The sequence below is a fragment of the Drosophila hydei genome, unplaced genomic scaffold (assembly GCF_003285905.1).
Source record: "Drosophila hydei strain 15085-1641.00,03,60 unplaced genomic scaffold, DhydRS2 tig00000060-arrow-pilon, whole genome shotgun sequence".
NCBI classification, from domain to species: Eukaryota; Metazoa; Arthropoda; class Insecta; order Diptera; family Drosophilidae; genus Drosophila; species Drosophila hydei.
The window spans coordinates 1,279,306-1,299,998 of NW_022045656.1; the positions used below are offsets into that span (position 1 = coordinate 1,279,306).

Consider the following 20,693-nt stretch of genomic DNA (forward strand, 5'->3'; position numbering starts at 1 on the left):
TGTCGTGTTTTTATTTATTTTCTGGTTTTTGCTTCTTTAGGTTTTATTTGATTTGAAGTGCATTTCCAGTCAACGGCGAAATTGAATCATTTGACAAAAAGCAACGGGGCAACGAGCTTTATCAATTTCGAGGCTCGACGTTCGCCCGAAATGCAAATTATGCGTTTAGCTAAAAGAATATATTTTGACGGAGACAGAGAGAGAGAGAGAGAGAGAGTAAGAGAGAGGGAGACAGTCGAAACGAAGTGAAGAAGTTGTCGCGCTTCTTGAACACCAAAAAGAAACCAAAATATCGCATTGCGTCTTTGGACAAATGGACTGCGAGATGGACAACTGAATGGAGATTCACAAATTCTGAGGCTCTGTATGCAAAAATATGCACAGCCTATAAATCAAAAGGCTGTGGCTCATCTGACATTTGCATTTATGAGTGTGTGCGTGTGTGTGTGTGTGCACTCTGTCCGTTTGGCCTCTGCTCCACACAAGTCCAAGCTGCTGACTGCATTGCTTAAAAATTTGTCGCTTTTTCAATGCGTGTGACAAATTTTTGGTGTTTCGTTTCTTAAGTTTCTTAAGTCAATAATTAAGATCGCTCGCAAATCTGCTATAAATTAGCAGAAATATTTCTACAAGATGAAGTCTGAGCCGAAAAGGTTCTACTAACAGAAGCTGCTGCAAGTGACAGAGCATGAAGCGCAGAGATCTATGAAAATATTCAGGCTAAATAATATTTATAAATTTTTTATTAAGCTAAAAATATATAAAACTAACGAGAGAAAGTCAGAAAATAAAAAGTATATGAATTGGAAGCAAACTAAAATGCATAACTAAGCTGAAGCTGTTTTTCAGCTGATGATTAAGAATCATTTTTCTATTGTACATAAATAAATATATTTATTTATATACATATTAGCCATATTTATGTATATATATTTATGTATATTTATGTATATATAAAGACAAATGAGAGTACAATCAGTGGCAGTGCCAGCCTTAACATTATGCAGATAATACACATATATTCCAGTTAGTAATATAATTATAATTTGCTGATTGCAAATACAAATAAATAAATAAAAAAACAAATATTTTTTCATATTCGATTCTACAATTGCATAGGAAGTCCAGCCACACGAAAGTAAGGCCCACACAATGTGAATGTTACCTTCGAAAAGCATATATCACATGTATAACACTTTGTCGGGCGCGCCTCGATGTCTGTCTTTGAATAATGAGTGAGTAAAAGCATATTGGGGAGTGTATTTGGGTCTAGGTCTTGCTGGGCATTAAGTATATAAATAAGAGACACACACTCTCGCTCATACAAAACGCATATTGTACGAGTCTATGTGTCACATTTCATTTTCATTTCACATTTCACATTTCACTCTTCACTTTTTTTCGCATTTTCGTGACAAGTTTCGTTTCATTAATTTTCTCGGCACACATGGCGTATGCGCAATGTGCGTATTTCTTATGATTCTTATTTATGGCGTGAGTAATTGAATGAAACAATACTTAGCGTGCTACAGTTTGATTGATGAGCTGATTAAGTGACGAACGAAACAAAACTCCAGAAGCGCTTTGCATTTTATGCATTGTTTGCCAATTAACGTTTGACGATGCGATCAAAATCGCACAAAACATTTGCGCCAGTTAAAGCGAAAACGAAACAAAAAAACTACGGACAAAAGATACACTTTGAGCAGATGCCAAAGAGCAAACGAGGGCCTCAGCAACAGCTGCTAGCCAGAAGAAGAAAAATACAAAGACAGGAGCAGAGCAGAGCTGACCAGACAGGCCAGAACAGATCGGAACAGAGACGATCAGAGACGATCAGAGAGGCCAAGCAATTGGAATCTAATTTAAAATTAGTGCTTAAAGGATTGAAATAAATTTAGGCAATTTTAAGACACGACACAAAGCAGCCGCTGGCCGCAGCCACAGCCATGGCCAGAGCCCGCTGGACTCATTGAAAATGCGTGAAGCGCTCTGCGGTTCCGGTTGGCCCGTGGGACAAACAGGCAGGCAAAACTTTTTGGCAGGTGGCCTGATGCTTTGGCCCCGATAGCGTTAGGGGCCCAAGACATTTGGTCTAACCAATTGCAATTGGCTCAAGCTGCTGTTGCCTTTAAACATATTTTGACAACGAGATAATAAACTAAAGTTAAGGTCAGGCTAGAAACCAAGAAGAGAGCACCAGCTGCTGCTGTTACTGCTGCTGTCGCTGCTGCTGCTGCTGCTACTGAAGCATATAAAATAACTATAAAAAAACTCAAAGTTCTAACTCTTAGCGCAGCAATTAAAAGTGAAAAAGGAATAAACGAAAAAAAGGGCAAAAGAAAAACAAAATTACAGATAATTACTTTGTAAAAAATTAGATACTAGATCTAAATTATGCGACGGAAATTAAAGAAAAGACGTGCCAAACAGCAGGCAGGCAAACGAGAGACAGAGAAGGAAAGAGGGAGAGAGGGAGCGACAGAAAGAGAGTGAAACTCTCGTGAGATTCTTCTGCTTCTGATTCTTCTGCCTTTATTTTTTTTTTTTTTTTTTTTTTTTTTTTTTTTTTTTTTTTTTTTTTTTATTTCTTTATTTTGTTGCAGCTTATTGTCTTAGACTCTATAGCGCATTTAGCTCTAAACCTTAACTAATGGGAGGGCAGATATGCCAATTATTCTGCACTTGTAGCTACTATCTTAATTAGTTCTAATATTGTCTAGAGGATGCAATCTCTTCAGTCTTCGCCTATTGTTGTTTATAGCCAGGTTGCTTGCGAGATGGTTAGGATGCGCTGCAAGTCTGTCCGCGTATCTTGAACTGTGTCGCCCAATGAGTTCAGCAACTGTGGGAATTGCTAAATCCCTATGTAAGACTGAGTTTCTTACAAACCAGCTGGCTCCAGTCCATCTGCGTAGTGCTTTATTCTGCAGGGTCTGAATTTTGTTCCTTGTAGTCTTCGCCGAGGAGCCCCATAGAGAGATACCATATACGAAGGTTGGGACAACTATTGCCTTGTAGATGGCGGCCTTGCTGCTGTAAGACAACTTGCTTGAAGCTCTCAGCATCCAGTCGAGGGTTTTTAGCTTGCTTTTGCATTTTGAGGTTACTTGACTTATGTGCGCTTTAAAAGTCAGCCTTCTGTCAAGAGTGATACCAAGGTACTTTACTTTTGAGGCTTTGGGAATAGTGGGCCCCAATGCAACGCTTGGGCAATCTCCTCTTCTAGTGGCGAAGGTAGTATGTACAGACTTTTGTGCATTAATGGTGATACACCACCGTTTTGCCCAGCGTCCGAAAGAGTCCAGATATTTTTGTAGTGAGTCTGAAGCTTCTTGCGCAGATACGTGACGTGATAAGATGGCGGTGTCATCTGCATAGGTCGCTATGAGTACTGCATCTGTACTTCCTATATTTGGCTCGGGAGTTGGCATATCTCCTGTGAATAAAGTATAAAGTGTTGGGCCTAGAACACTACCCTGTGGTACTCCAGCCATAATTGGTCTAGTCAAGGATACTGCTTGCCCCCTTGACACTTGGAAGGTTCTTCCAATAAGGTATGAGGATAGCAACGCGAAAAATGGGGCTGGAAGGGTGGTCCTCACTTTCTGCAGCAGTCCCAGGTGTCAAACTCGATCAAACGCCTGTTTGATGTCTAAAAAGACGGCAGAGCAGTACATCTTTTCTTCAAAGGCTCCAAGCCTTTATTTTTCATTTTTAATGTTTTGTATATTTTTTGTTTTTTGCGAACTTGCCTTCAGCATCATAATTAACATCATAATCATTATGTTCATAATTATGTCAGCTTTTCTACTTCTCTTTATGATCGTCTTTATTGTTTGTTGTGTTTGGAACAAGTTTTTCGCTTCACTTCAGTTGTTCATATGATTTAAATAAATTATTCTTGTTGGGCTTCTTTCCACAGCACGGAAGTCGGATTGAATATTGGTTAATTAATTTATGATTTTTGACGTGAGTGGTGAAGATCTTAATCTTGGCAATGTTTTGAGTTGAATAAAAAGTTTGCACAGAAATTTAATAAAGTTCATTAGCAGCTCCCTTTAAATGAATACAGTAGACAATATTGTTGCCAACTTGTTTCAATAGGCCAAGTTTTTATTTTGATGGCTCGTCATAGAAAACAAATAGACGAAAATCAAGTCTTAATCGCTTTCAATGGTTCAACATGCCCATAAAAGTGTACAAATGCCTGAGTTTACCGTTAGCTGGCTCCCACACACACACACACACACACACACGCTGGTAAAAAATATGCTCAGCTGCAGATCGCGAGATTGAGTCAAGTCGAGTCACTAATTGAAATGCCTCAGCGCCAGCTGCCCGCGTGGACAAACAGTTAGCGAAATGTTGAAATTTCAGCAATTAACACCCAGGCAGCAGATAAACATGCCTATATCTATATCTATATATATGGACTTATAGATGTGCCCACAACAGTTCAATTGTTAACCCAGTTTTGGCCAAAGCGTAGGCGGCACAAGTAGAAAACTGTTCAAGTTGCTCTGTATTTTGTTGTTAGCCAAATTCAATTTGATTTAAGTAGCCATCGTCACCTTTTAGGGGTGGCATGGTCGGCTGCTCCCAGGAGCTGCAGTCAGATCAAAGTTTGCTCTGGAGGCATTGAATTTAATTTCTTTGTCAAAACATATTTCATATTTAGCCATTTTCTACTTTGATTTATATTATTAAATTTATATTTTATATATATTTGTTTAGTGTTTTAATCTCTCTTTTACTTCTAACTCATTTTTTGCCCAAGCTAATTTATTATTTGTATACATTAATAAATCTAATATATCAAAAATAATAAAATGAATTTTACTTAATATTTTTATTGCTATTTTATTTGAGTTAAATTATTTTATATATTTATTTTGATATTTTTAAAATGATATTTAAATTATATAAATCAAATTCAGTTTGCAGCTGTTTGAACTTCTTTCTTTTAATTTGACTAATTAATTGACAAACAATTTACTAATCACGTCTCACGTTCGCCCGTATCAAGTGACAGAGCAAAACAAAAGACTTAGGCAACGAACTGCTGTCAAAATAAAGCACGGCAAAATACACAAGGCGCAAGGCAGGAAAAAGAGATTTGGCATGGCGTGGCAGAACGAGAACTTTTCAAAAATCGCAGAGAATGGCGTCAGAAAATGGTTAGAAAAACTTAATAAATCACTTTTGATTGTGCGCATTGTTATTTTAATTAAAAAAATAACAAACGAACCAACACACACACGCACGCAAGTGTATAAATATAGATGATAATAATACGCTGTTCTAGACAATGCGCAGTGGAACAACAAAAGCAGCCAAATTGTAAAATTGAAGCACATGGCTTAAATAAATAAAGAGCGACGCGTGTAGAAAGGCGGCTGCAGAGTGAGAGAAGCGCCGAGCGGGGCCTTAGACACAAAGTAAACATAAAATTTAATTTGCTTGGGCCAACGATCATTATAATCAACATAATAATCAAGCCGCACGAAATTACAAAATACAAAAACCGAAAAAAATAAAATAAAAATAATAAAAATAAAATATAAAAAAGAACCAACCGAAAATCAGAAAAGCTTGAAAGCAGTGCCCAAAAGAATAGAAATCGCGTGTGCGCTGACGCAGCAGAAACTCCCCCAACAATAAAAATAATAAGAGAATAAATAAATATATGCGTATGTATATATATATACATATAGCAATGGTTCACCTCTTATAGTAAAAGCTCAAATAGTAAAAATTCTCAACACTCAATTTCGATTCGACGCCGAGAGCCACGCACATGGCGGGGGCTTCCATTATTCTTTGAGCTATGCCTCTCGCTCTTATGGCAACGTGTTTCTGGCCAAAAAGTGTGAACCAGGTCTTTTGTTATTGTTGTTGTAGCTGGCATTGTTGTTGCTTGTAGTTTATTACGCATCAGCATTTAACCTTGAGCGCGCGGGTCAACGAACGTTTTGGCCAAAATATTCTAACAATTTTAGTTGCTACCAACGACATCAACAACAACAATCTCTTCTAATTATAACAATAACAAAATTATGCTTATATATATTTTTTATAGTTAGTAACTTGGGCTATAAACATTTCGATAGACGTAGACGCGTATACGTTATTTTCATTTTGCACAGCAGCTGATCAGGGTGTGAAGTGCAGGAAGCTTACGAGGTGCGAGGCAATATTTATAAATTCATTAACGTGAAATCACATATTACATTGACAGCCCACAAATACAGCTTAAGTGATGTTACTGCTTGCCACAAGCCAAGTTTTCAGAATAGTTCCTTTAGAGTTTGACTTTCCCTTGGCCTGAGCCTCAGCAGGCTAATAGGAAGGAGGAAATATGAAGCCTATGCCATGACAATGTATCATTGCCAGATATCTGGCTCATGCATGAAATGCTCTATGAAACGTAATTCTGTTCTTCAAGAGACTCTTTTAGCTGCGCTCCTCTTGATCCACAATCTGCATACTCCTGTTAGCCCAATGTCATTTTCCTTCGTTGGCCCATTTCAGCGGGCAGCAGCTTTGACACGTTTAAGCGCCCGGTCAATCAATATTTTGACTTTTATAACGCTTTCAATATTATTTATTATTGTTGTTATTTTTGGCTTTTTGGCATTGCCATTTGGCGCGTTGTACTTGAAACACAGGCGAATAAGCGAGTGCAGAAAAAAAACACATTTAAAACATTTCGCTTTGTGTGCTTTTTCCTATTTTTATTATTTACTGTGAATTTCAATTGTTGCCGAATAAATTGCGTGTTGAGTGAGTAGCGAGGGCTGCGGAGCGCCCCTCTGGCAGGCGAAACGGCCAAGGCACGGTCCTACAATTAATTTTGATTCACATTGACGAAAAAATACGCGACTCGTACTTGAATTATATGGCTATATATATGTATATAGACGTATATAAACGAGCGAATATGTGACTACAGATGAGTGTAGACTCCAGTAGTATATATATATTTATATATATACATACATATATATATATATCACATAGTATATGTTCACTGTCTCTGCTGGTTGTTGTTTTTGGCCTCATCATGCGTTATTTTGCGTGTTGTTTTCTTAGCCCGGCTAAAAGGCGACGCTGAGTCAGTTAACACGCCTGAATCAACACGTGTTGCCCCTAGCCAGTGCGCACTGTAGCCACATTTAAATATGACATTACACAATACGCAAAGTACGGCTAAAGGTAAAGGTCAATTCCAAATTGAATGCGGGTTTTTTGCTTTTCACTGCTTCGCCGAAAAAAGTATTCGCATTGTAAATGTACGCTTAGGATTTGAATTAAACTCTGCACTTGATGGTTCAGCATTTGATTCGGTTCATTAAAGAGACACAGCGCAGAGAAAAGACATCAATCAAGCGATGACAGGCAGCGCGACAAGGTCAAAAAATTGCAAATGGCCAAACGAGAAAAGGGCGGCAATAGCAGAGAGAAGCACAGTGTGAAAAGTAAGTTGAACGAATAACGTTTTAAGAATTTGATATAAGGAAAGTGAAGACCATTAGCAAATGAAGACCATTCTGGAATTAAAAACATAACTTGGCAAATAGTCAAAAGAAAGAAGTTTTAATTTGTAAATATATATGCTTTAGCTTATCTAATAGACACGAGCTCAGCTTCCCTATGTGCAGCTTCTCTGAAAGAAATGCTTAAGAAGTTAAAACTGCAGTCAGTGAATTAATGAATCTAAGTTTGTTGTAGAAAACTCTCAGCTTTTCCACCTATCATAATCGCTCATAGATCTAGACCAAGCCAAGACTCAAGTTAGTTTTCTAGCATACGTAAAATTGATCAAGTCTCAATCTTTGTTAAGTCTGTTAATGGCTAAGAATCTTGTTAGCCATGCTTAGCCTAGTCTTAGAGTTGCTTCTCCCTATTTAGAAGTCTTTACAAAGCTTTCCAGTTTACTAAATTAATGTCAAGCTCTTTAAATTAGTCCAATATTTTATAAACTCGGCTTTGAGTTCGAACAGACATCGCTATTAATGGTTCCTGTCTAAAATTTCGTGTTTTCGCTCTTAATATATGGTACACCTTAACGTCTGTAAGCTTTATAGACGAAGAAAGTCCACGCTGAGCTCGAAGTCTCTTGAGTTCATCAAGAGACTTCCAAACTAACCAAATTCCAACTGGAAAGACTAGACAGACACCTTGCCCCTTTCCATCAAGAAGATGTCACCCGCTGGACCTGCCCTTTACTTAAACAGCAAATGCACTATAAATGTTAAAGTAATGTAATTAGAACTTGCTGACAGTGCCAAATGGATTGCAGATTAAATAAATTCACACTCAAATTTGAATCTTTCGAAACATATATCCTACATATGTGTGAAACACAGGCCAGATTATGGTAGCCGCGCAATTAGGCCAATAATTCGCAGTAATCTGATTCATTACTTTTGAGTAATAATTTTTATTTGTTCAATTTAAACAGTAAATTCGCCAGCCAAATTTTAACCTTGTAACAATTTTTATGTTGTTTTTTTAACTTTTTTTTGTCTTTATGATATTTTGTTTTCTAAACAAACAGCAAGGCAAGTGCGTGCCTTTTAACAATTTATTTTATTTATTTTTTCCACTATTTGTTCAGCTTCATAGTATTTCGTTGTTTTTTGCGTTTTGCACTGTGAGAAACCTTCAGAAGAGCAATTCAAAAAAAATATTGTATCGAATAAATAAAAAGACAACGACAACAAAAGCAACACCCACCACATCCAAGCAAAAAGAGAAACAGACTCGCGGCAATTGACGGCGCTGCAAAGCAGCCTTCGGCTTAGCTAAAAAATATGCCTGCGGTTAAACATGGCATAGTTTCATTTAACATTATTTTTCATTATTTTTTGTTTTTTACTTTTACTTTGCGCTAGGCCTGCTGCTGCTGTCTTTCTGCTTCTTATATGCATATATAATTATGATGATTAACTTGGCTGAATTGAGCCGCGGCAATGGCTTCACTTCAGCGCAGTCTCAAGTGAAGTGTGTGGCTCGCAATTAAGAGATCTCCATAATTGCACTAGAGAGAGGGAGAGGGAGAGGGAGAGTGAGATTGCCACGCCCACACAGCTACTTTCTTTTTTAATTGCAAACGATAATAAAAATGAATATGAAACACTCGCAGCTGAAGGCGCTCGGCTAGCTAAACAAAAATAAGCTGAATTCATGTGTATATATATTTTACTTTGAGCAATCTAAATGGCATTAAATTGATGTCAAATTCATTGTCAGATCGCAAACCCGATCTGTTCTAATCTAATCCATTTTTAGAATTTATACGCCACAAAGCAAACAAAATTCATTTAGCTGCATTTCGCGTGCAAAAATTTCGCTTTCACTTGGGTAAGACTCAATTCTTTAGTGGGAGCACGACATACGTATGTGCGTCTACCTCCATGTATATGTATATGTATTAAATACAATTGTTGCTTATCTTATCAGCAATGCGACGAGCAAAAAGTGCAAAAGCTTTGCGGACTGTGAAAATAGCAAGAATTGTTTATATTGTTGCTCATGTGCTCAGTAACAAAAGCAAAAAGAAAAGAAATGATTTTGTTATGGCAAAATAAATAGCACAAATGTGCATTATCAGCGACACACACACGCACACCAACTCATCGTGTGTGTGTGTGTGTGTGTGTGTTTGGCAGACGCACACACGCGCATTAACCTCAATTTGAACCGTCCGATTGTGGGGCACTGTGTTATCTGTACCGTTGACTGGCTTTTTTTTGGCTGCTCCGATAAGCCAGAAGAAGAAGAAGAAAACGTCAAATAGCCGTGCCAAATGCTCACACACACAGAGTTATATCAGACATCAACTGCAAGCAGGGTCATTTCTCGCCTGTACTAAAAAAAGTGAGTTTTAGTGTATTGAAATTCCATTGAATTGCACAGGTTGAATGAACTTGCTTCTTGGTGGGCTTCCGCACTTAAATGCTCACATTTTAGTACGCATTGTATTTTTTAGTACACGCCGACCCTGAACTTGAACCAAGCTAAATTAGTTGAACCCATTAAAACTAAAAAGAAACTAGAAACCAAATGAAGTCTGTATGTTTTTCAGCTAGTTCGTGAACTCTTAGGCCGAGTGTGAAGGCCAAATGGGTTTTCAACACAGCGAAGTGGAAAACAAAAATAATAAATGAATGACGAAGAAAACGAAGAAACAATCAAAACGTGTTTTACTAAATTTGCTGCTTGGTCTCTGGGTCTGTCTCTCTGTTGCCTGGTCTGACGAGCCATTTACATATTGAAATGCTTGAGGTATTGAGTTATGTTCACACTCGTTGACATATTCCATTTGCTGACCATCAACAGCCGCGTTGTGTGTAGTTAGTACAGCGTACTAAATTGTGATGAGTCGAGAAAGAGAGCTAAACTGAGCTCATTTGATTAACTCTGCTTGTGACTAACTTTTCTAATAGAAAGAGCTAAGAGCTAAAGTTATATTGGGTAGACCAAATCTTTTTAGATCATATGATCTGTCTATATCTTATATCTTATAAATATATAGATGTAAGAAAGAGTACGACTATATATGTGTATATATATATATATTCTGAATATATATTATATAACATATAATATAATACATATAATAGAATGACTTTAATACTTTTAGTACCTTTTAGTACACTTTTATACATGCAATGCTATAGGGTAAGAGTATAATCTAAACATACAATAGCATGATTTTAGTACTTTTAGCACATTTTAGTACTTTAGTTGCATTATAATTTTGACTTATAATTTAATACGGATATATCAAATATTCTCTTGATTTAGATCAGTTTTTAGTACTCGTGTACTTTCAGTAATTTACTATATTATATTATATATATTATTAGATGCGATCAACAAGAAGGAACACTTTTCTCAATTTAAATCACTTTTTAGCACTCATCTGCTCTTCGAACTGAGCATAAATGATATATATTTAATATGATTATTAAATCTGCTGTAAAACCTATTGAATATTTTAGTACAGTGTACCAAAAATACATACAAAAATACTGCCAGTCGATTTTTAGATCTCAGCACAATATAACTCACGTAACTAAAACAAAACTATTTTTAGTACATCTTACTCAAACGACTCATAAATATGATGCAAGCAACGCTTTCAGTGAATTTCCCTCTAGTAAATGGATTTAGTACGACTTTAGCACTCGCGAGCAACACCTTGAATTAGCATGCGATGAAAGACGCCAGCAAACAGTGCAAGCCCACGGCAGGTGGAGAACTTATCAAATGGAAATAGAACAAGCTCCACATATTTCTTTCACATTTTGTTTATGTTTATTCAACACGATAAAAGGGCGACTGACCAGCAGAGACAGAGAGTGAGAGAGATGCAAGGGAGAGCGTGAGAGGGACATGGATGGAGGCATTGTGAAAGTGTCCGCTGAGAGAAGTATGTACATATTTTGTGCGGCTGTGGGCCCACACAGCACCCGGCAGTAGAATGGCACCTAGTTATACACATGGAGGCCTCAGCCTATGGCCGATTACGAGAAGTAACCAAAGAAAAGAAAACTATTTACGTGGGGCTACCCCAATGTTCTCCCACTCTCAATGACTATATTTTTTGTTTAAACCAAAATACCTTGTTTGCTGGGCCATTAGCATTACGAAAGAGCAATCAAATGTTCCGAGTAGGTGTGCGTTTATCGCTCTCTCTTTCTCTCTCTCACTCTGTCTCTTTCTCCTCTTCTATCTATCTTTCTTTCTTGCTCTTTCTTTGTCACTCTTTCACTCTGACGCACTATTTTCAGCGAGCACGAGTCGGAAATGCGTGCGTTCGAAATTTGGGTTATTATTTGTGTGTTGCCCTACTTTCTGAGATAGTCGAAGCACACACACACACATACACACGCGTATATTGTATACATACACCCACACACTCAGGCACCTATACGCACACAATTGTGCTGATTAGAATTTGTGTACTCTTGCCTTTGTGCCCTTGCCTAGGGTATTATGAATTGGTCAGAAAATGTGGAATTTAAGTCTCGCAGTTCAGAGTATTTGCATAAAACTAATTTGCATTTTGAGTGGCTCTAACATATAGTTAGAGACCTTATAGAATCGGCCATCTATTCATATAGGGTATTTCCCCTTCGGTCAGCTAGACACAGAAGTTCTCTTTTGTTATATTTTTTTTGTTGTTCCTCCAGCTCCTTTATGGTCTGCCCCGAGATGCGACCGGCACGATAAGCAATCGCCTTGCGCCCCGCCCCCTGCCGCCCAATAAAAAGTGCCGGCACCGTCTGATAAGCGAGGCATAGGTAGCTCCATGGCAGATGTAGTTTTTGTTTTCGGGCTGCTTTGCTGTCTTTTCGGTCAATTTTCATGTGACGAGTGCACAATTTTGATCGTTGAGCTATTTTCGTTCGCAGTTGTTTTTTTTTCACTTTTGTTGCTCCATTTGGGTTAATTGACATATTTGGGTCAATGTTTAGTTTGCATTTCTGGTGCCGATAAAATAAATAATAATGCTTAGTCGAGTCAGTGAAGCGCACTTTTTGCCCTGAATTACTAAAGAGTAAAATGGATATCGTGAAATATACTCTGTCCGTTTGGCCAGCGGCTTTAGGGATGCAGACCTGTCGCTAGCAGCTGCGAAATATTTTCTCATTTCTTATAATTCTCAGCTGGTTCTAGCTCTGAAGAAGCTAAGTATTTCGTATGGAACAAATAAAGCTGAGGTTGATCTTCGCGTTACGTTTCTTAATCTAAAATATATTTAAATAGAATTCTGCAAGAAAAGTGTTCCAGTTCCATGCTAAGTGAGAGACGCCTGCGAAAAGCGGGCCATGAAAGACAACACGAGCAATTGAATTCAATATCTTTGCCAACGTGAAACTGGATTGAATTCTTCTTCAGTTTATTTCATTTCATTTTCTTCCAGCTCTGTTCGCTTTCGGTTGGGTTTGGGGCTTGCGGCTTGAGGTTCTTCATTTGCTTCACTTTTTTTTGGGGTCATGTGTTTCACTTTCTGCTGGGCTAAACAGTTTCTCAGTTTGTTTTTCGGGCAAATGCGGCAAATGCATATAGGAATTAGAAATACAATACAATTGAGCACAGACAAAGCAAACACAAACAGAGGCGTGGCCCGGGGAAGTGGGCTGCCTTAATTGACGAAACAAGTCGGATGGGGCCAAAGTGTGCTCCGTCCAAGTACCTCCGCAGCGGAATTTCATTACACCCCAAGACGGCCCCGGAGACGATTGCGTTTGATTTGTGCGTGTAATTGAAATAAATTTCCCAACCAGATGGAACTGAATTGTTTACTGAACAAAGTGGCCACAGTCAAATAGTCATTTGTGCAGGCGTTGGACCCACTGGAATTACAATTGCATTACCTATCGATTAATTCATCGATAGCGCACAAGTTGCTTAACTATATTCTACTATCGATTGTATGCATAGAGCAATCTCAATCACTCTCCAAATTCTAAGCAAGTTATGCTTACTTAACATATCGATCAATTTATCGATAGTTTACTTCTTCACTTGTTCACTTTGAATTACTCTCTTGATATTGGTCTTATACATTAGTCAATAACTTTCTCTCTGATTCTTTCAGTCTGTCCCTTTTTTAATTCTAGACATTTCTCTCTCTCTCTCTCTCTTGCTCGGCAATCTTTTCTCGTTTTCTCTCTCTCGCTCTGCAATTTTTTCTCTTTTTTCACTCTCTCTCTCTCTCTATCTCTCACTCGCTTGCTTACTTTCGCTCTATCTCACTCTTTTTCTTCCTTTTTGTTTCTTTCTCTCTCTCCTTTCTCTCTCTCCTTTCTCTCTCCTTTCTCTCTCCTATCTATCTCCTATCTATCTCCGTCTCTCTTTCACCTTCTCCCATGTATTAGATATTGATAACTTTATAGCTTATAAATTGCTGACCTACTTCCTGGCACTATTTTCTTATCTAGCTAATACATGTCTCCCCCTCTCTCTCTTGGGCACTAGCCTTTCTGTCTGCGTTTACATATATTTACGTGGCTTACCCGTAATTTGTAGGGACTTTAGTGATAAGTAACGATTTGCATATATGGAACATACCTGTAAGATAAGAATGAGGTAATAAATCAATCAGTTTTGTTTATAAATGAATTCTAAAAGGTATTTACAGCTTATTAAATGATGTATATCAAAAGATACCTCTTAATATATTAACAATAGAGAAAACGAATATACGAAATATACGAATTTATATTCTAAAATTGATTGCAATAAATTTTCAGTTATTTTTCTGAATCATCGAAAATAATTCACACAAATATTTTTCGAATTTAACAATAAATAGTTCAACATTAAGTCATTTTTTTCAATTACTCTTATTTTCATTTCAATTTATTTGAATATATATATATAAAAATAATTGTTTTAGAAAATGTTGGAAATTTCTGCTACATTTTGCAATGCATTCGATTGGAAATTTAAGAATTTTGAGTGATTAACGAGAGATCGAGTTTTTGAGATCACAGATCGAAGTGCATATAGAGGTAGAGGTTTATTACTTCCTTCTATATATCTAATTAGGAAAATATGAATCAGTCAATATGAAACTCTTCTAATTGGATCTTCTCCTCTCAGCTCTCTTTGTGCACCTCATAAAAACCTAAGCCATCAATTACGTTAATTATAATGTGCACATTCAATCCCCCAAGCTCTATATGAACACTTCCCAAGCTTAGCATAAATATTTTAATGGCGAATCCATTAATTGGAGAACTATTTGCAGCATGTCGTAAAACTGCATTCAAGTTTATTAATTGTCAACGTTGTCGCATTTTGCAGTTTTATATATTTTTATGAGGCTATTCTCTTTTTATAGAACTCATTAAATTTGCATCGTAAAACGTCGTTCGATGCAATAACTAAAAATCGAATCATATGTATATATATACATAGATATATATAGATATAAAGCGTGTTTTATGGCAGTGCAAATGGGGCGTCAACTCAGTTTTCACCTAGCCAAAAAGGTGAATTGCGTGTCAGCCGCAACGCTTGAGACTTGAGGAGTCAAGGAATTGTACTCCTCATCAAGGGTTAAGGTTCGGAAATATACTGAGTGAAGAAGAAGAGGAAGATGAGCCAGACGTGGGAGAGGGTCTTACACGCGATACGCTTAGTTGTAATTAATTAAAAAAGAAGACGAGTGGGACTACCCTCTATTTGTGAATAATGCGCCAAAATCATTTTAATGAGCTCATCGGAGAACAACAAAAATAAATACTTAGAAAATACTGAAAAATTAATGTAGTTTTAGCTGTTTTAGTTTTGCTTGTTTTTGGGGTTTTTCCTGGCCATGGCTTAAACAAAATGTTCTCATTGCCAGCGATGACGTGCAAAAAAATAAATCTCATTTATAAATTTTGCATAAGTTTTTGATGAATTTAATGCTGCCAATTTAAATATACTATATAGTGGTTTTCCGATTGCGAATAATTGTGGGCGCCCATTAATGTCAAGGCAGATGGCAAAAGTGAAACTGTGCTGTGATACTCGTTCGCGTAGTCAAAAGAGTATATTGGTTTCTTGTGGAGTATCCGTCGTTAGTTTCACACTGTCAATGGGGCGTGGCAAGGTCGAACATGTTTTAGTAAATTTCTCTGTTTCGACTGTGAGCGAGTATTACGAAGTTCTGATTCTGATCGTTCGTTTAGTTAACCAATGAAGCGTTGAGGAGCAATATCTTTTGAGAACTGAATAATTTTGTAGCGACTGGCAAACTAAAATTAAAATTATTTATCGAAAAATAATGGAAAAAAAACATTTTCTTCAATATTATAGATTTTATTTTGTGAAATTTTCAAGTTTAAATTTGAAAATTTCAAGTTAATATCAAATTGATATTATATTATTATATATATACATATTTATATATATTTTACTGAACACCACTTTATATATGTATAGAGACCAGTCGCTAATCACAATCCTAATCAACTCATTTTATGTAGACCCATTCATATGCAAATAAGCCAAATAATTGGACAGCATTCTACAACGTTGACCCCATTTTTTTATATTTATCCATTTCGCTGATGTTTTATTTTGACGTCGCTTGGAAACGTGATCAGAGGACTATGTGCTATAATCTGCATGTCAGGCATTCGCTTTTGGATGCACTTATCGCGATCATAATCGATAGCTACCTTTCTCTCTCGCTCTTCCACACACTCTCGTGCACTTTCCACATGTTGTTGCAGTCACGCCATTTACTGTTAGCTTCTTGACGCCTTTCGCTTGGGCCAAATTGGAAGCTTGGCTACAGATTTCAAGTTCAAATTGGTCGCAATCATTTTTTTCCTTTCATTGTTGTTGCTTCAAATTTGAATGCATGGGAAACTTATGCAAAAATCAAAATTGGCAGCAATCAGCGCCAGCATAAATCAAAAGCACCCAGAGCGGGATAGAGAAACATAGAGTGAAGGAGAGGGATAAAAGTTTACAGTTTTTTACCTGCTGCAATGCAAGCGAAAACAAAAGCAAAAGAAAAAGTGGAAAATCACGCTAAGCTGCAACAACAACTTTCACCCGAAACAAAAATGGTTGTTGTTATCGTTGCTGCTGTTGTTGTTGCAGCGACGCATTTCTAGAAGCCAGCCAAAGAAAGTGAGCAGCTATAAACGCTACCAAAGAAGAAGCTGAACAAGAAGAAAGTCAAGAATTAGTGTGTTCATATACAAAAGTAAGTGAGTGTATGGTTGTGTGTGACTGAGCGCAGACTTGTCTGTCTCTGTGTGTGAGAGAGAGCGAAACTTGTTTGTTGAGCTGCGCTTATGGACAGCATATTAGAAAGTTGTTTGACTCTCCCAGAATGCAGGCCTCAATGGGCAAAAACAGTTACGACAAGGCATGAAACGAGCTTAAATTGTGTGTTAGTTGGTCTGTCTGCGCATTCATTCTCAACACAAAAGCTCTTGCGAGCGCTGAGAGAGCGCAGCGACACTCTCACTCTCTCTCACTCTCGCCACTCTCTTTGCTGTTGTTGCCTAATAAGAAAAAGTGTATTCTTAGCATTTTATTTTTTTGTTTGTTCATTTTGCTTCGAACACAAATTCCTGGCACTTTTATTTCAATTTGTTGCTGTTTTTCTCTTTGGCTAATAAAAATACTTAAATACACATAAATACATTCATAGATGTTTAACTATGTATGTATATATGCATAGCTTGTGTGCATACACACTACTGACATAGTTTGCGTGCTACCTAAATATGTTTATTGTTTTTTTTTTTAATTTTATAAGTTTAAATTTATATTTAGCTGCACAGTGGCGCAAAACATTGAAACATTTACATTGTGACTGTGTTTGTGTATTTGTGACGTTTGTATATTATCAGCAAATCAGCTTGCTGTCAATTTCACTTTTATATTATTTCTATGTGCGCAGCTGCGCATTGCTTTTAAAACTAAATTTAATTAAATTGTATTTGAAATAGTTTTTACTTGCTGCCGCTCTCGTATACAGCCGGTTGTGTCATTAACCTATAAAAACGTGTTCGCTAAATGCACACACACGCACTCACATATATACATATACTCATACACAAAACTAATACTAGTTACGCCGTCGTTGGCGTCGACGTCGACTTCGCTGGCGCTGTCCGCTTCAACGGCTAATGCACTTGACGCTGCTATAGGCAAGAGCAGAAGAAATATACCTCCCGGCAGCAGCAACGGCAACGCTGTCGACGCTGACGCTTTCTTTGCGTTTCTCATTTGATTGCAAATTAATGCCAAGTGTACGAAAATAGACGAAAATACAATAACAACAAACATACTAAGAATGCACTAACACAGAAGAACATTCATATATATATACACCCGTATGCATACTTTCATACATGCATTTGGGCGTGTATTCGTATGTGCTGTGCTTGCAAAGCTTTCACAGGCTGACGTCACATGCATGTGAATAACTTTCAAAATGGTTGCCGGTTGCAGTTTTCGGCTGTCTTATTAATTTCTCAATGCTGAGGATGAGGTTAGACTATACATAAATACGAGCATACGCACATACAAGTACATACGTTAATCTGAATATAATGTTAAATATCTGTTATGGTAATTTAAGCACAGTAGCCGATGATCATTTGACTGCAAAGCAGCTGATAATCTTTTCATGTGCAAATCGCAAATGTTTGCATTGCTCTGCCATGACAAATCGTTAACAAAAAAAACGCAAAAAAAAAAACAAACTAAAAGTCAAAGTCAGACGCAACTGTCATGCACTGGCCGCAGCAACGCCGTCGACGCGCAAGCTTATCAATGTCAAAGCGTTCGAAAGAGACGGCGTAATTACAAGTAGCCAGCAACAACAACTGCAGCCGCTGCAACAACAACAAATATCTTGTTTATACAAAGTAGACAAAATGTAGTTTGCTAGTAGCATGAATACAAATTTGTGCACGCCATGTAAAAACAACAATAACAACAACCGCAGCAGCACAAACAACAGCAACAATAACAGCGCTGTTAATGATATGAGCGCGCACGCGAGTCCATTTCAATTTGCGGGCGTCCGTGGGAGAGTGGGAGAGCGCGAGAGGGCGATTTACGCTCATTAGCTGTCACTGGTGCTGCTGTTGTTGGGTCTCAATTCTTGGCGCTTGCATACGAAGTGCGCTTCAGCCGACTGCTCGATCGCGACGTCGATAACTGATGATGGCGGCGCACAAAATCATTGACCTCATTTTTTTCGTCATGCGAATACACACATACGTGTGTGACAAATGAACTGCAATGGTGTGTGTCCGTGTGAGTGCAAGACTAAAAACCGTCAACTGGCAATGTTGACTTCGACTGCGACAGCAGCGTCAATTGCGACTGTTATCGTTCTGTGTTTTTATCGCTTTTATTTGCTGTAGCCATATAAATCGTTTGCTTTATTTATTTTTTTAATTTGAACAAATTTTGTTTTTGCTTTTATTTGTTGCTGTCCTTGACGCACAGGACCGTCACAGCAGCAGCAGAAACAGAAATTTTGGTTCTGTCAAGGCAACGAATAAGAGCAACCCTAAAAATTATATCACCCTAATAGCAGAGCAAAGCAAAGCCCATGCCCAAAATCTAACAAAAGAAAAAGCACGCACACACGTCGTAGCAGCAGAAGCTGTTGTCGTTACCGGTAGTTGCTTAGCTGCGCTGTCGACTTCGTCGTTGCCGTTGCCATTGCCGTTAGCATCGGATTGCTTGGCTTTGCTTGTCTGCAGGGGTAAGGTCATGTACTTGAGTTTACAACGCTTGCAATGGCACGTAAAGCTGTGTAGAGAGTAGAGGGAGAGAGAGAGAGAAAAAGAGAGAGAGAGTGAAATGTTTGCAGTCATATGCACATTCGACAGCTTTGTCCTTGCGGTTTTTAGTGAGCAACGGCAATTTTATTTTTTTTGGGCCTGCACCAGTGACCCACATTTACTCAAAAATTACGAGTTGAGTTCAAAGCCACTTAAAACGACGATGAAGAAGAAGACGAAGAAGAACCATAACAATGCACAGTACAGCTGCTTGAGCTGCACTTTACTGTAAAATGACGGAATGACAATGGAAGAGAGCGAGAAGAGAAGCTAATGAACTTTAAATTTGGTTAATTTGTAGAAGTAGAGTGTAGAATGCATTTTTGAGTAATATTTCAGTTAATTCTATCGTACTATATTAAGTTTTACTGCTTTTGATTTATTTGGAGCTAATTGCTACATTTTTTATTATTTTTATTTATAATAATACAGGATGAGCTATCGTACCTATTGATTTTAAGTTTATTTATGAAGTTTATGAAGTATATTCGACTCACTTAGAACATTAGAGAATATCAAATATAACAGCAAATATATGGATGATCTGAACTGATTGGTTATTCATAACAAAAATACTTTATGAATACTTTCCAATATGAATACAGCCAATATTTAAATAATAAATAATATAATTTTTTTGCTTTAACTGGTTCCCAGTTTAGTCATTAATGGAATATTACTGAAGTATCTTTAAGATTTTTTTTTTGAATTTCATACTATTTAGTTTTGAGTCGGTCAGGGACATTTAAATTTGATATAAGCTTTTTTAAGTTTAATCCTTCCTTGACCTGACCCTGACATGGAGCCCAATTAGCGCCTGGCTGGGTGTTTGCTGACCGAAACACGGACAAGACCCAAAGTATGTCATATCCGGAAGCTGGAGCAGCAACAGTTGCCCCTGACCTCTGACCCCTACAAATTAGGTCACACTGCAGCATGCAAATTGGCCTGCACAAGCTGTGTGACCCGCTTTGTCAGTGCAGCGCAGCAGTCGCCCAATGCAATTGAGAACGAGGACGTGGACGAGGTCGTCTGCCCGGCAGCCGAAGGTCACTCGAAGCTCTGACGTCATCAACAATTGGAGTTCGATCGAAGCCCCGAACCCAGGAGCCAAAGAGCGAGCGAGAGAGGGAGAGAAAAAGAGAGCGACAGAGACTAAGAGAGTGTGTCTGCTTGCTAAATATAGAACAGCTTGAGGTAGGTTCCAGTTACAGCAACCGCCCTTATGGCTGCATATTGTATACGCGTGTGTGTGTGTGTGTGTGTGTGTGTGTGGTGCAGCCTGCCATGACGCTGGCTGATAAATTGCGAGGCAAACGCACAAACGAAACAACAACAACAGCTGCAGCAGCAGCA

At 37.8% G+C, this 20,693-nt stretch overlaps 1 protein-coding gene across 4 annotated transcripts in view; it reads right to left on the minus strand.

Moving 5' to 3' along the window:
* The window catches only part of LOC111604337 (ecdysone receptor), a 109,628-nt gene that overhangs the window by 19,899 nt on the left and 69,036 nt on the right, over positions 1-20,693 (minus strand). The window lies entirely within an intron of this gene.